This window comes from Mixophyes fleayi, chromosome 12, assembly GCF_038048845.1.
Source record: "Mixophyes fleayi isolate aMixFle1 chromosome 12, aMixFle1.hap1, whole genome shotgun sequence".
NCBI lineage: Eukaryota > Metazoa > Chordata > Amphibia > Anura > Limnodynastidae > Mixophyes > Mixophyes fleayi.
In genome coordinates, this window is record NC_134413.1 from 83,129,030 (window position 1) to 83,144,382 (window position 15,353).

The following is a 15,353-nucleotide window of genomic DNA, read 5'->3' on the forward strand; positions in this document are numbered from 1 at the left end:
CACAACCAGTACACACACACAGCTAAACACAACCAGGACACACACACATACACAGCTAAACACAACCAGGACACACACACACAGCTAAACACAACCAGGACACACACACACAGCTAAACACAACCAGGACACACACACAGACAGCTAAACACAACCAGGACACACACACAGACAGCTAAACACAACCAGGACACACACACAGACAGCTAAACACAACCAGGACACACACACACAGCTAAACAAAACCAGGACACACACAAACAGCTAAACACAACCAGGACACACACACACAGCTAAACACAACCAGGACACACACACACAGCTAAACACAACCAGGACACACACACACAGCTAAACACAACCAGGACACACACACACAGCTAAACACAACCAGGACACACACACACAGCTAAACACAACCAGGACACACACACACAGCTAAACACAACCAGGACACACACACACAGCTAAACAACCAGGACACACACACACACACAGCTAAACACAACCAGGACACACACACACAGCTAAACACAACCAGGACACACACACACCTAAACACAACCAGGACACACACACACAGCTAAACACAACCAGGACACACACACACACACAGCTAAACACAACCAGTACACACACACACACACACAGGACCTCCACTTGGACGAGATTTCCATCTATGAGGACTTATAGCACTTCATTCCGCGGCTTTTACATCTGTTATGCTATTTGCCTTCTTCGTTCCGATAGGAGTAACTGTGTACTGTGATTTTATTTTATTAAAGTGTTTCCATACATAATACCTTAGATCTTCTTCTGTCTTCTATTATATGATGGCCTTGATGTGACATTGTGAAGGGACAGAGTTTGTTTGATGTGCCGATATTAAATAAACCAGTCTGTAAGTAGGGCCCCATAGGGGGGTAACCGTATCTTGTGGAGTGATTTTATGGACACCTTTTCTGGATACACAGCTGGTTGGTGGGACCATTGGGTGACAACATAGTATACTATCCTTTGCACTGGGAGGTTCTATATATTCCACTATCTTCCCAATTAAGACTCTACCATACAATATTGCACCACTATTATTTGTCTGCTTTTTTCATATGGTATTACTGTGAATCGAGAGAAGAATCTGCGTGTCAACAATTTTGAATTTAAGTATTTTATTATTTTGTTTACATTTTTATTAATGACATCTTTCATGCTGTTATTTACATATTTATTGTAGTGTGATCTCAGTGCAGAAATAATTATCTATTTTTTTATTGTATCCTATAGTTATTTGGGACTTGGGGTGTTTAGTCCTCAGGTGATTAGATCTGCTGAAGGAAATTGCCCCTATCATATTTACATTTCACAATTGTGTGCTTGAATGTTTTTATTACAAGTGTATTTATATATAAATAATGTACTGGAAGGTGCAAATAAAAAAAAAAGCACCTTTAAAAATATAGGTGGAGGCCTGACCTCCATCACCTCTAAGCATCCCTAAAAGTCCTTCTGAAGGACAGCTACAGGCCCTGCAGCCACCTGCTACAGTGGGAAGGCCCCAGTGAATATAGAGACTCCACAACGTTGGAACCTCATTTAAACATCTCGCCCTGAAAAACAAAATCTCGTAATCACACCCTGGCACAATACAAAGTACATGAGCGCACCTACACTACATTCAGCATGAAAAGTATTGGAGATTGGAGATGTTGTATGTTACTTATAATGTATGTATACTTAGGACAATTGTAGGAAAATACCTTTGATATGGTATTTTATGTACTTAGACAACACAATGTTTTATTATACCCATTTTGATTGCTTGTTTGCCACAACAGTATAAAAATAAATAAATGTATTGCCTATTTTTAATTTAAATGAATGAAATAAACTGTGTTTGCAGTATTTGTAGTATTACAGCAGCCTTGTTTCATACCCAATTGCTTTTATCCTGTGGAATTTTCTGATGTGTAACAAGATGAGATTTCTGTGCAAAACATTCCTCACACTCAGATCATGGACATGGTTTTAATACTTTTAATGTTGAAATTGGCCATACGTGATGTATGATGTTTTGGTGCATCTAGTATTGTAACTTTCTTAATCTGTATATTGCCAAAGAGTCTCCATCCCCGTCAGATCTCTGGAGAGACCACAACAACTCCTTAATCAAACATGTCCCATTGTATAACAGGTCTGGGGATCTCCCCAGGAAATCCTACTTGTTACATGAATATGGGGGGTCTGAAGCATTTAAATGTTTTATAACAAGATCCACAGATAATTTAGTGTGTCCCATGACATCTCTGCAGTGTAAGGTGTTGTCAGGGGCGGAGCTATATCTGTAAGACCAATAGTTGTGGGAGACTACGGGAAAATGGCCGCCGCTGTCCTGCACTGAGGACAATACAGAGATGAAAATGATTTTTCTCATTATTAAAACCACAGAGTCTTCCCTCTCATCTGTGTAAAACACCCCTCCCGCTGTAACTATCCCCCTCGCCCATATCAGATGGATGTCTATTAGATACATAACCTCCATCTGTTTGGCAACAACTTAATCGGTAGAGTAAGTTTCTATAACTACTGTCCTCAGTGCAGGACAGCGGCGGCCATTTTCCCGTAGTCTCCCACACACTATTGGTCTTATAGATATATCTCCGCCCCTGACAACAACGTACACTGTACAGGGGGCGTGGCCACATCCTCCTCAGCCGCCATGTCAGAGCCTGGAGCGCCGCCCTCAGTCTGTACAACATCCGGGCCCTGTACAAGGCTGAGGTAATAATATAGTTCCCCCATGTTTATGTGCAGCCTCCCGGCCATCAGGGCCTCATACAGAATCCATCCCCTTATACATATCACATAGACTATTAGTTTATGTCCCTTCCCACCCTACATGTCAGCACCATCAGTCCCCACAGCCAGTGTCTGACTGGGTCCTGCTGCAAAGCCCCCAGTGGTTATTCCTCAGACCACCTCCCATGAGATCCACATCCATAAACACCTCCATATACACACACAGTTCTTACTGAAGGACACAGTGACCCATGTCTGCCCATCCACAGTCCCCCTCGCACCATCCACTATACTGTGTTCTATCTATGTGTAATTGTCACAGTATAGACCCCATTCCATGGTAGGTACAGCGTAGGGTCTACTGCCCATGTGACATTGTCACATTCCCAGTCTCCTCTTACACTCAGTACTCAGGGGTCCCACCGCCTACAACGTACTAAGCCCAAGAGTCCTCCTGCAGCCACACAGACCCCATATGTTACCATTATACTATGTATTATACATTTATATCACAACCTTAAGTCACTGTTCCCAATCTCCCTCTGACACGTAGACAGAATGATCTCTAAGACGTGACCCAGTAAGTCCGCAACCATCGCCCCCTAATCCCAGGAACATAGTGAGTCCCTCCTGCTCCTCATATAACATAGTATGCAACATAATATTCATTAGGTCAACTAAGCAATGAAATGTAAAATAATATCAAACACACATTTTTAATCAAGTAAAAAAAAATAATGACACCAGTTTTTACATTGGTGTCTAGCTGCTTCTAGCCTTATACATCATGTATGTTTATCTAATGTATTTATATGTTTGTGTGTTATATATATATATATATATATATATATATATATATATATATATATATATATATATATATATTTATATTTATGTGTATAGATAGATATCTAATGTGACTGTGCCAGTACAGATGTGTGTGACAGAACAGATAGGTGAACATGTTAGAAATGGCTGTGACACTATGTGACAGATACATCCTGTATATGGCACCGTCTCTTACCTGGCAGCGGGGCTAGAAGCACCAGCACATCCATGTGGGCAGCTGAGGGTCCCGTAGAAAACAGGATTTATTGCTAAGTGAAGGCGAGAGCCGTACGGGAGTTATCAGCTGGTATATTGTACCCTGCACTTGTATCTAATACTGTATTATGCACTTCATCATCATCAGCTATTTATATAGTGCCACTAATTCCGCAGCGCTGTACAGAGAACTCACTCACATCAGTCCCTGCCCCATTGGAGCTTACAGTCTAAATTCCCTAACACACAGAGAGAGAGAGAGACTAAGGTCAATTTTGATAGCAGCCAATTAACCTTCTAGTATGTTTTTGGAGTGTGGGAGGAAATTGGAGCACCCCAGGAAACCCACACAAACACGGGGAGAACATACAACTCCACAGAGATAAGGCCATGGTCGGGAATTGTACTTATGACCCCAGTGCTAACCACTGAGCCACTGTGCTGCCCATGCTTATGTATAAGCATGAATACCTCCATAATACTGATCACTGGGCATAGCTCCTCTCACACCAGAGAGACACTGACAGACTAAGGACCTGCTGTATGAGGTGCGGCATAGCTGCAGATGGTCTCTACAGATCTCCCCTGTTACTACTGACCTGTCCAAGCAGGAGGGAAGAGGGGATGGGAAGGAAACATAGAGAATATGATCTCTAGCTCTGCTTGTCCTATTTGCAGAAATAGGTGTTATATTAAAGCAGGAAGTGCACAGTAAGAGCAGGCAGTGTGAGGACAGCAATCTGAAGAACATTTACACCAGAGTAATGGAACTTGCACACAACAATATAAACTGTTGCATGGTCATTTCAATTACTTTATAGCAGACGGAGCATCAGAGGAAACCCACGCAAACACGGTAAAAACATACAAACTTCACACAGATAAGGACATGGTAGGGAATCGAACTCATGACCCCATTGCTGTGAGGCAGAAGTGCTGGCCACTAAGTCACTGTGCACATGCGCGATGTAATTGAATGTCCATTTACACAACACTTAGACCTTATTAAAGTGACCTTGTAAACTGAACGAGGTCGACCAAACAGGCGACCTTGATCTACTGGTAGATTTGCGATCAACTGTTTGAGTCCACCTCTTACAGCTGCAGCGTGGTCCGACAGCCTTTACCATAGCCCCCTATAGGGTCCTCTAGATACTCCCCCTCATCATACATGGACATCTATATCATCTGGTCCTTGCCCGCTACACCTCCCACACGCTTACACCTCCCACACGCTTACACCTCCCACACGCTTACACCTCCCACACGCTTACGCCTCCAACAAGCTATTTACACGCCGCCACTCCTACTACACAGTCACTTACACTATATCTGTGACGAAAGTCCACAACCAGGACGAAACGCGTTGGAGTTTGAAGACGCCCCCACAGCCAGCAGCATTGTGTCCCCCAGCTCCTGCCTTCCCCATTACTCCCAGAGGTCCACTGAGTGCAGCCGCTGGGCAGCAGATTTCTTACACAACGGAGGAGCTCAGACAACAGGTGCACCGCATCCCACCTGTACTATAGCTGCCCCCCCACCTCACTCTATCATGCATCACATTCCTAACCATAATACTCTGTACTTTATTACTGTTACTGTGGTATATGTAGATTAGAATAAACACGCTGACCGCTTGGATAGGTTATAGGATCAGCAGCCGCTGAGCCGTGTACCTCTGAGCTCATGTAGATAATACAGAAGGTGAGAGTTAAGCACATGATATAATACATTTCTCAGAACACTCTCCTAACGTCTCCCTCTGCAGAACTACTAAGTAGTCCACATATACTACTATTACTAATATAACTATTGTATTGTTCTTCCCACTGGTTAGATAGCTCCCGTTATCTGCCACGTTTACACCTCACATCTCCCTGATCCTGAACTGGCCCCAATCAGGCGGAACTGACTGTGTTTAAGTGAAAATATAATCATGTAACACAATCTAACAGTAAAGGTAATAAGAGCTACTAAACCAACCCAAAGAGTTAACCAAGCTGTAAATGCAAAAGAGATAGAAGAAAAAAACTAGATAAAAAGGCAAAAGAGTTGTAAATGCTTGAAAGAAGAACATAGAGAAAGTACTTGAACATCACCACTTTCATCTTTTTATTTGGGGGGGGGAATCCAAAACACACCACCCACATTCTGTGACTCATCTCCCATCTGTTTCCTCAGTAGGACGAACTATATCGGACTTGCCACAAAACAAGTGCACCAATACCCCAACAAGAGGAATATAACCTAGCAACCGCTTCACTCCGGAGGAACACCAAATATTATCCACCCCAGGACCACTCTACTGAACTAAACAGGAAGATAAAGAACCCAACGAGAGGAACGTCTACCGACAACTTTGTCACTAAAGAATTAAGACGTAAGTGACAAACACCTACAACACCCCATCACCTATAGATCCCACCAGGTTACACCACCTATAGATCCCACCAGGTTACACCACCTATAGATCCCACCAGGTTACACCACCGATAGATCCCACCAGGTTACACCACCGATAGATCCCACCAGGTTACACCACCTATAGATCCCACCAGGTTACACCACCGATAGATCCCACCAGGTTACACCACCTATAGATCCCACCAGGTTACACCACCTATAGATCCCACCTGGTTACACCACTATGTTCTCCGCAGGGGAGCAACCAATCACAGCTCCTCTGATACATCCTCACAGCGCAGACAGTCCCTATCCTACAACACCACCTTTTATTATAGAGGGGTGTTACATGAAAGACTAAAATTCAGGGAACTCCGCCCTCTTGTCATATGATCTCTTGATCCCGCTGTCAGACATGCTATGGGGATATAGAACTAGAACCGCTTTGCTGACCCCAGCTGTATTTCATCTTCCAAGAAATTCACTTTCTTCCATATGGACGGGGTTTCTCTTAGACACTCAACCCCCACATGTGACTGGTCTTACTGTGTTTCTGTGTCCAGGTGAATTATATATATATATATATATATATATATTGATAGAAAGTGTTTTCTATTGTTTATTTTCTATTCTATTCTATTCTTTTATTTAGATAACATAGGAAAGCAGTAAATAAAAGGTTTATGTTTCTATTATACACACCAGGGTTTTTAAAACAATTAATGCACCATTGATGTCTATCCTAAAATATAACTCTTGGATGTAAGAATATCTCTCTTCATACAGTTGTCGAGGTTGAAATGAGTGTTCTTTATATACTATTGGTGAGTGGGATCTAAATTATTTATATATATATATATATATATATATATATATATATATATATATATATATATATATATATATATATACACAAGTTAACCCGTGCATGATACTCATGCATTCTAGTCAAATCAAGCTACTTAAGGTCTTAAAAAGGTTCTTGTCATGCATTTGGGCCTAGCCCAGGCCTCCTCAGGGGAAGAGCGTTACTTCCCGATGCAAGCGCCCTTTTTAATGTGTGTTCATGAGGTAAAATTACCTCACGAAAATGAGTTTGAGCCCTCAACTCATAAATTTAGCCTTTACTACCCCTCCCACGGGGGAAAGGGGGGATGATGTAAGTTAACTGACTTCACTATTCTAATTTTTTTGTCAAATAATGTCAGTATACCAAATTTCAGGTTAATTGGATGAGCCCTTTCTGAAAAAATAGTTTTTTTCCACACACACTAACACACGCCGCTAGGCTTTTACTTTTATATATTAGATAATGCTAAGAATTTAGTAGGTCAGTGTATAACTCCGCCCAGCAGGTGGCGCTGCAGCTTGTTTTTTTTTTTTTTCACACACAGACTAACACACGCCGCTAGGCTTTTATATTATAGCTATAGGGAGGCTGCCTACTCTTATGAAGAATAGTGTATACCAAGATTGGTTATTCATATTATTATTTACTAACCTATTTCGAGTTTGAGCGCCAGTATTTATTATATCTATTACTACATATATATATATATATATATATATATATATATATATTATGTTCAGCCAATGACCGTCGCCTCTCCTCCACTCTGATCACCTCATCCCACTCCAGAATTCAAGACTTCTCCCGAGCTGCCCCCCTGCACTGGAATGACCTCCCACGCTCCATCCGTTTGTCCTCTAAATTGTGCTCCTTAAAACGGGCACTCAAAACTTGTGGATTCTGGATCCGCAGGGAACTTCATGTCTGCCACTCTAGTATCGAAGCTTGGCATACCCCTCCATCCGTTGCCGCAGCCTTTGGTTCTCACCGCAGTAGATGGTAATCGAGTTGTCAACGGTTCCATCACCTGTATCACCAGTCCAGTTCGGTTGCTGGTAGGGGTTCTTCATCAAGAGTGGATCAAGTTCTTGGTCATTTCTCAATCCGTCAACTCCATAATTCTGGGTTTAGCCTGGCTCAGGACTCATTCTCCCCAGTTTGACTGGCTCCACGCCCAGGTATCTTCGTGGGGTGCTTCTTGCTTCAACAAGTGCCTCTCTAAGGTGCACCCACCAATCCATATGCCTTGTCTTTCTTTGGCTTCCCGAAGTGGGCTTCCGGAATCATATCTAGAATTTCTCGATGTGTTTAGCAAATCTGCTGCGGAGACCTTACCTCCTCATCGAGCATGGGATTGTCCCATCGAACTTATGCCAGACAAGACCATTCCTAAGGGTAGGGTGTATCCATTGTCCCTACCGGAGACTGAGGCCATGTCACAATATGTCTCTGACAATCTCCAGCGAGGTTTTATCAGGAAATCTCACTCTCCTGCAGGGGCTGGATTCTTTCCAGAGTGTGAAGGGCCAATAGGGATGCCATGTTCTTATACTCTCTGGAGGGCTGAGATTTATCTAGCTTTAGATCTTGGGTTACATTAATATCTCCTAGGATCAGATGACACTTTGCATAATGTGGTTAAACATCTTATTGAGGAAGGTGACTGGTTCTGATGTGGAACGTAGGCAGATACTACTGTCTTGGATCAGAGAGAACCTATAACTATAAGGTATCGTCCCTCTGGGTTAGCTATATAATGGAGTGTGGGAAAAGGAACATTTCTACGGCTCCCAGGACAATGGAGCGCTTTTTAGGGGAATTTAAATCATTCAAATTGATGAATAAAACCTTCAAAGTCATGACATTTTGAGCGTGAGAAGCCTGTCAAAAGCTCTGCATGAGTGACAAAGTTGGGAGGGCAGAAGAAATGGGAGTGAAGGAAGGACTTAATAAAATTAGGAGATTGGAAGGAAGAGAGTTCCCAGAGGGGTGATAGTGTGACCTAGGTAATACATTAGAGGGGCCTGTAGGGTCTGAAAAGACAATAGAGGTAGGGAAGGAAACAAAAAGGTTAGGAGGAAAAGGCTGTGGGCGGCAAAGAAATTTTCCTAAGATGGAATTAGGGATTTAGAGAGAGAGAAGTCAATCAAAGAGGAGATGAGCAACAAATGATTCACAAAAACCTCTACAACTTGAAGAACCACAGTCAAAACTGCAAAAAGAGTCATCTAGTCTGATAAAGTCTTCATTGGGTGATAAGGGGTCAATCTGCAATGAATAACAAGAAACAGTAAACACAACAATAGAAAAGTAGCTCGTCTAGCTTCCGAAAAGTGCCACTGAGCTCTAGGATGGACACATCCTGAGAGTTTTTCCTTCAGTTTTGAAGGGCAGACGACAAAATTAGGCCTTTGTCCTATTGGGAAATGGATAGCAGATCCCTGCTTGCGCCTGTGAAACAGGAAAAAATTAAGAATATGTCTCATGTTAAAAAGATGATTCCGACAAGGAGGTGTCCTGGATGAGATTTGGAGGACCGAGTTGTCCACAATAAGTGGAGTTATTCAAGTGGGCAGATTCGTTTTACAACGTTCTGTGACCCACTATTTGCCATTCAGACTGTGGAGGCTTTTGGTGTCTCATTGATGAAGATCCTCGCAAAAGGCTGCTGACCTGGGATTCAGTTTAGAGAGGATGGTTTGCGTTTGAATTTCTGACTTACCATACAGAGTTTTAGTGTGTGTTAGCACTTGAAGAGTTCCTAAAAGAAACACCATTTATATTTGTAGTTAGAAGCTCTTAGGATTTTGGTGATCCTCTGCATTTCATGTCTCTTTTGAATTGTTAAAGGTGCCAGATCTTGGAAAATTTGCATCTGGGAGTCCTTCAAGTCAATGAAAGGGCTGTCATGGTCGGCCATCATGATTCTTTTTTATGCAATCAGGCAATAATTACTCTGAGATTTTGTTCTGGGGTAGGCCTTGCTCTCAGAGCTCTGAGATCTGTCTAACACAACCGTTGTCTCAGAGGGATCAGAGAGCACATGTTTAAAGAGGTCTACTAAAAATGCAATGAGATACTATGCATCTATGGATTCTGGGATGCCTCTAATCCAGAGATATTTCCTCCTGGATCTACTTTAGAAGTCATCATGATCTTGAATGGATCATCTTAATTTCCATGTCAGTAATAACTTGTGAGCGACATAGCTTGTCTATCTTATTTTCAAGGTTGTTGTTTCTAGATACAAGAAACGTAATTTCCAATATTTTATTGTTTCTTTTTAAAGAAATTTGACCGTGTCTGGTTGAGTGATTTTCTCGCTGTGTTGAGACATGACCGTTTAGTAAGAATTGGGATGCTCAGGCTGTGAGAGACAGGAACAGAAGGTGGGACTTTCGTGATGAGATGGAATGTATGGTAACTATTCCTCAATAATGTCACACTCTCATCGGTCATAGCTTAACTAATCTGAAGCCAACCTGGAACTATGAGCAGGTAAGAAGATGATCAGCTTTGTGGATTTATAGAACTTGGTGTTTGTAGTGCCGGCATCCTAAGTGCAAATGCCTTTAACATGACTCTTGTTTGTTGATGGTTATAAACTGTTATACATGAATAGTTGAGCCTTTACATATATGTAGAACACGTTGAATTAAGGGAGTGTATTGCTGTCGTGTAAGTGCCCAGCTAATGTGGAAGCCTTGCTCTGATGAGCCCTTGTCCTGAATTTAGATCTATCAGAAATGCATTTACAGGGACAACGTTAGGGGCATGCTTCGATCTTTAGAAGTGCTCTGCTGCCCCAAGAAGTAGGGTGTTGTGTGAAAGTCACTTATCGGTCTTATGAAGCTGGATCAGAGAAACTTCTGAGAAACACTGAATAGTGCTCTATGGCCCATTCACTAGGGGCCTCATGTAGAGTTGGACTCACCTTGCTTCCACAACTCAGATGTAAAATACTCCGGGTCACGAGCCTCGACGGTACGCCGCATCCTGGCGCGATCTAGCAGCCGGGCATGTGCATTGGTTACAATGTACTGTTTTTTTTCCTTGAGCTTATCTTTGTTGCATAGAGTAGGAGGGTGTAGGGACATCCTCCAACACCAGGTGGAGCTCTCCTATGATTTAAATTGGTTCATTTATATATTTATACATGTTCCTGGTTTATGTTATTATCTATGCCAGTTCTAAGCTAGTAAATTAATTAGCAGCCTTCTGAGGCTGATTGTCAGTCCTGTCCTCCTCTTTTCTGATTGGCCCATCAAAGTATTTAAGGTAGGGAGGGCTTAGCCTCACTGCCGGTTATAGCGTCCAGTTCCCTGTCTTGTAACCTGCTCCTGTGCTGTTTGGTGTATACCTTCTGGATTGAACTTCTGTGTATGACCCCTGCCTTGGACCTTGCCTGCTTACCTGTGACTCTGATTCGTTTGTCTGTACCTTGGACCCTGCTGTATTGCCAGTGACCCTGACCTTTGGCGTGTTACCTGATTATTCTGCTTGCTAGTGACCTCTGACCGCTGCTTTTGTCTGACCATCCGCTGCCTCCTGGCCTGTCGCTACGGTTTTGTATTACAAACTTACACTACATCTGGAGTTACGTCCTGGGAGCATCTGAGTACCAGTGAGCGTATAAAACTCTATGGGAAAGGCGGCTGCTGAAGGTGAAGACCTCGGCATAACTATTTCTGTGAGTTTGTGAACAGACCGTCAGCGTAACATTATAACCGGCCCAAATACTTGGGATTTACTCCCATGGATCCTACTCCTCCTTTCCTTGCACAAGTGCTGGCTAATCAACTGCAGGCTCAATTTCAGATTGTTCAAGACATTTCTACCAGATTGTCTGTTTAGGAACAAGCCTCCAGGATTACCTCTTCTCAGGAGGTTGAAGTTCAAGAACCCAAACTTCATCTTCCAGACAGATTTCCTGGCAACCGATGGGATTTCCACAACTTTATGGAAAGTTGCAAATTATATTTCAAGCTACGTCCTCTGTCTTTCGATTCGGAACAGCAGCGAGTGGGTATTGTTATATCACTGTTGCAAGGAGATCCACAAACCTGGGCATTTGGATTGTGCCCTGACAGTCCAGAATTGTTATCTGTAGATTCCTTTTTCCAAGCCTTGGGTATCTTGTATGACGATCCTGACAAAGTCACTACTGCAGAATCTAAACTTAGATCTTTGAAACAGGGACGTCGGGCTGCTGAAGAATATTGTACTGAATTTCGCAGGTGGGCCTCGTATTGGGAATGGAATAATCCAGCTCTCTGCAGTCAGTTTCGTTTGGGCCTTACAGAACTAATAAAGGACATATTGGTGCAATATCCAGCTCCTGATTCTCTGGAGTCCTTTATGTGTTTGGCAATTCGCATTGATCGGCGAATAAATGAAAGAAGATTGGAAAAGGAATTTCATCCGCAGAACTTTTTCCTTATCTCCAACTCAGTTAAAACAGGGGGATACTAGAAAAGTTCATCTAGGTGTTTACCTTGTACAGAATAAAAATTCTCTCCAGTTACCTGCCCAGATTTCCTTGGTCTCTGGGAGTGTTGATGTCCTAGCTTTCGTGGACAGCGGAGCAGCTGGAAATTTTCTGGATATTTCTCTGGAGCGGCGGTTTGTTGTTCCTACCCAACAATTAAAAGTTCCAGTATCTGTTTGTGGTTTGGATGGACACCTAATTAAGGGCGGAAGCGTGCTAGAGAGTACCAGCTCTCTGACCCTGACAGTGGGAGCACTCCATAAGGAAATGCTGTCATTCTATCTTATCCATTCACCCACATACCCTGTGGTTCTGGGGTACCCATGGCTTATCAAGCACAATCCAGTCCTTGATTGGTCCACAGTAGAACTGGTGTCATGGCTGAAGAACTGCCAAGGGACATGCCTAGCAACACCCATTAAGGTTTCTACTGCTTCAGTCGAATCAGGTTTCACACTCCCGCTGCAATATCAATATTTTGCTGATGTTTTCTCCAAGCAAGCTGCAGATACATTACCACCACATCGCCTGTATGACTGCACTATTGATATTCAGCCAGGGAGTAAATTTTCTAAGACTCATTTATATTCTCTTTCCGTGGAAGAGACCAAAGCCATGGAGAACTATATTTCTGAGGACCTGAAAAAAGGGTTCATTAGATGTTCTCTTTCACCCCTGGGTGCCGGATTTTTCTTTGTCAAAAAGAAAGATGGAGATTAACGACCTTGCATTGATTACAGAGGTCTGAATCAGATCACCATTAAAAACAAATATCCTCTGCCACTCATTTCTCAGTTGTTCGACCAGTTAAGAGGTGCTTTAGTATTTTCTAAAATTGATTTACTTGGAGCATACAATTTGTTACGCATACGGAAGGGCGATGAATAGAAGACCTCTTTTAACACTCATTCTGGACATTACGAGTATTGTGTTATGCCGTTTGGTCTTTCTAATGCGTGAGCCGTGTTCCAGGATTTGATCAATGATGTACTATGCGATTATCTGGGTAAATTTGTCATTGTGTATCTGGATGACATCTTGATCTAGTCCTCATCTTTGCCCCAACACCGTGAACAAGTCCGTTTGGTACTACAGAAACTTGGAGAGATTCATCTATTTGCCAAATTGGGGAAATGTGAGTTTGAAGTCTCCACTGTGGCATTCTTGGGGTATTTAATTTCTGCCAACGGATTTACGATGGATCCAGCCAAAGTCCGAGCCATCACTGATTGGAGCCTTCCCAGTAACCTAAAAGCCATCCAAAGGTTCCTCGGGTTTGCCAGTTACTACAGGAGATTCATTCGCAATTTTTCAGTAATTGTGGCACCTATCACTCAATTAACTAAGAAAGGAGCTGATCCAGCGGTATGGCCGCCAGAAGCTGCCAAAGCATTTGAGACTCTTAAAAAGGCCTTTGTTTCTGCTCCATTCTCAAAGATCCTGATGCAGAGCTACCTTTCATTGTTGAAGTGGATGCTTCTGAGGTTGGGATGGGGGCAGTTCTGTCACAAGTGTCCAGTTCTGATGAGAAGTTACACCCATGTGCTTTCTTCTCTAAGGAATTCTCAGTGGCAGAGATTAATTATGATGTGGGAAATCGGGAGTTGCTGGCCATTAAATGGGCATTCGAAGAATGGAGACATTGGTTGGAGGGCGCTAAGCATAACATCACGGTGTACACGGATCACAAATACCTCCAATACATTGAGACTGCCAAGAGGTTGAATCCCAGACAAGCGCGATGGGCTCTTCTCTCGATTTAGTTTTGTGATCACATATCGCCCTGGTTCTAAGAATTTGAAGACGGATGCCTTATTCAGAAGTTTTTTACAGAAACATGAGGATCCCCTTTATAACACTCCTATCATACCTTCTCAAACCATTGTTTCAGGGCTAACTCAGGATTTGGCAACCCAGTTACAGGCAGTTTAGGATCAGGCACCAGCTTCCATGCCTCCCAATTTGTTGTTTGTGCCAGCTGGTCTGAAACAGTCTGTCTTGTCTGAGGTCCATGACCGCAAAATATCTGGACATCCAGGTATCACCAAGACTATTAAATTACTCTCTCGTTCTGTTTGGTGGCCTTCTATGAAGAAAGACCTTAGAGACTTTGTACAGTCCTGCGAGATTTGTTCCAGGGTGAAAACACCCAGAGATTTACCCATGGGACAGATGATGCCTTTACCCGTGCCCAGTGTTCCATGGACCCACATTTCCATGGATTTTATCACGGATTTGCCTTTGTCTAAAGGGTGTAATTGCATTTTGGTGATAGTCGATCGCTTTAGTAAGATGGCTCATTTTGTTCCTATACCAAAGCTACCATCTGCTAGCCCTCTGTTCATTCAAAATCTTTTCAGATTACATGGAATAACCACTAATATTGTATCAGATAGAGGAACTCAATTTGTGGCCCAGTTCTGGATATCATTTTGTGCCTTGCTGTCACGACTTGCATTCTACTTGTAGTACCACTGCCCACCAAAGGGGCCACTGTGCTACTTTGATTATTTTCCTTGATTACTGGGAGTTGTATCACCTGCATGAGGCCTATATAAACCTGCCTGCTTCAAACGGTCTGGGCCAGATCATCAAGTCACTCCTGTGAGCATTCTCTGTGCTCAGCTTCTGTCTACATTGCCTGCTGAAATCTACTATTGCTGTTACCTGTGTACTGGACTTCTGCATCTACAACCATTATACCTGGTACTTGTAGTTCCACGCTGCCTGTTGAAATCTACTATTGCTGTTACCTGTGTACTGGACTTCTGC